Source organism: Petromyzon marinus, unplaced genomic scaffold (genome assembly GCF_048934315.1).
Source record: "Petromyzon marinus isolate PM22_M1 ecotype Great Lakes invasive population unplaced genomic scaffold, UKy_Petmar_22M1.pri1.0 PM_G_Scaffold_29, whole genome shotgun sequence".
NCBI lineage: Eukaryota > Metazoa > Chordata > Hyperoartia > Petromyzontiformes > Petromyzontidae > Petromyzon > Petromyzon marinus.
Window position 1 is genome coordinate 882501 of NW_027422861.1, and position 2500 is coordinate 885000.

Genomic DNA, 2500 nt, shown 5'->3' on the forward strand with positions numbered 1-2500 from the left:
GGAGGTGTTAAAGATGTTGGTGAACACCGGAGACAGCTGGCCAGCGCAGTGCCTGAGGGTGGCTGGAGAGACAGAGTCCGGCCCGGCTGCTTTGCGTGGATTCTGCCTCTTGAAAAGCCCATTAACTTCTCCCTCCTGAAAGGAGAGAGTCGTTTCTGTAGTATGGGTGGGGGATGGGGCCTCTTGGGTGGGAAGGGGTGGTTCAGGACAGTCCAATTGTCTTTCAAATCTACGGTAGAACTCGTTCAGGTCGTTGGCTAGGCGGGAGTCGTTAGTGGTGTGGGGCGCTCTGGGTTTGTAGTTGGTGATGTGCCTGAGCCCTTTGGCAGACAGAAGCAGCGTCGTTAGTAGAGAACTGGTGTTTTAGTGTCTCTGAGTACAGTCGTTTAGCCTCTCTCACCGCTTTGCTAAACCTGTTCTTCGACTCCTTGAATCTGTCTCTATCCCCACTCCTAAACGCTTCCTCCTTCTCCAACCTCAACCTTTTGAGCTTTGCTGAGAACCAGGGCTTGTTGTTGTTAAAGTTCACCCTGGTACGTGTTGGGATACAGCAGTCCTCACAGAAGCTGATGTACACAGCCTCTGTGAGTTCATCCAGACTATTGGTAGCAGTCGTGAACATATCCCAGTCAGTACAGTCTAAGCACGCCCGCAAATCTTCCACAGCCTCACTGGTCCACTGTTTAGATGTCCTCACAGCAGGTTTACAGAGTTTTAGTTGCTGCCTGTATGCACGAATCAGGTGGACCAAGGGAGTTCTGTGCGAGCCGAACAGCCCCGTGACCCACAAGAGAAACATCCCCGCCAAATTCGAGCGTTTGACGGGGTCTATCCGTGAAAAAATATTCACGTTTTTGAGTGCACATGCATTTCTGCTGCAAATGCCTCTGGAAGTTTCATGCCGTTCGTATGCCAATTGTGGCAACACGAAAATGACCCGTTTTCCCATTCCGAGGGATTTCTGTGCGACCCTAACAGCCCCGTGAGCCACAAGAGACACATCCCCGCCAATTTCTAGCGTTTCACGGGGTCTATCCGTGAAAAATATAGACGTTTTTGAGTGCACATGCATTTCTGCTGCAGATGCCTCTGGAAGTTTCATGCCGTTCGTACGCAATGTGGCAACACGAAAATGACCCCTTTTCCCATTCCGAGGGATTTCTGTGCGACCCTAACTAACAGCGCCCGTGAGCCACAAGAGAGACATCCCCGCCAATTTATAGCGTTTCACGGGGTCTATCCGTGAAAAATATAGACGTTTTTGAGTGCACATGCATTCCTGCTGCAAATGCCTCTGGAAGTTTCATGCCGTTCCTATGCAATGTGGCCACACAAAAATGACCCGTTTTCCCATTCCGAGGCATTTCTGTGCGACCCTAACAGCCCCGTGAGCCACAAGAGAGACATCCCCGCCAACTTCTAGCGTTTGACGGGGTCTATGCGTGAAAAATATTAAAATTTTTGAGTGCACGTGCCTTTCTGCTGCAAATGCCTCTGGAAGTTTCATGGCGTTCCTATGCAATGTGGCAACACGAAAATGACCCCTTTTCCCATTCCGAGGGAGTTCTGTGCCACCCTAACAGCCCCGTGAGCCACAAGAGACACATCCCCGCCAATTTCTAGCGTTTCACGGGGTCTATCCGTGAAACATATAGAAGTTTTTGAGTGCACATGCATTCCTGCTGCAAATGCCTCTGGAAGTTTCATGCGGTTCGTACGCAATGTGGCAACACGAAAATGACCCGTTTTCCCATTCCCAGGGATTTCTGTGCGACCCGAACAGCCCCGTGAGCCACAAGAGACACATCCCCGCCAATTTCTAGCGTTTCACGGGGTCTATCCGTGAAAAATATCAATTTTTTTTTGACTGCACATGCATTTCTGCTGCAAATGCCTCTGGAAGTTGCATGCGGTTCGCATGCAATGTGGCGACACGAAAATGACCCGTTTTCCCATTCCGAGGGATTTCTGTGCCACCCTAACAGCCCCGTGAGCCACAAGAGAGACATCCCCGCCAATTTCTAGCGTATCACGGGGTCTATCCGTGAGAAATATTCACTTTTTTGAGTGCGCATGCATTCCTGCTGCAAATGCCTCTGGAAGTTTCATGCGGTTCGTATGCAATGTGGCGACACGAAAATGACCCGTTTTCCCATTCCGAGGGATTTCTGTGCCACCCTAACAGCCCCGTGAGCCACAAGAGAGACATCCCCGCCCACTTCTAGCGTTTCACGGGGTCTCTCCGTGAAAAATATCACATTTTTTGAGTGCACATGCATTCCTGCTGCAAATGCCTCTGGAAGTTTCATGCGGTTCGCATGCAATGTGGCGACACGAAAATGACCCGTTTTTTCCCATTCCGAGGGATTTCTGTGCCACCCTAACAGCCCCGTGAGCCACAAGAGACACATCCCCGCCAATTTCTAGCGTTTCACGGGGTCTATCCGTGAAAAATATTCAATTTTTTGACTGCACATGCATTTCTGCTGCAAATGCCTCT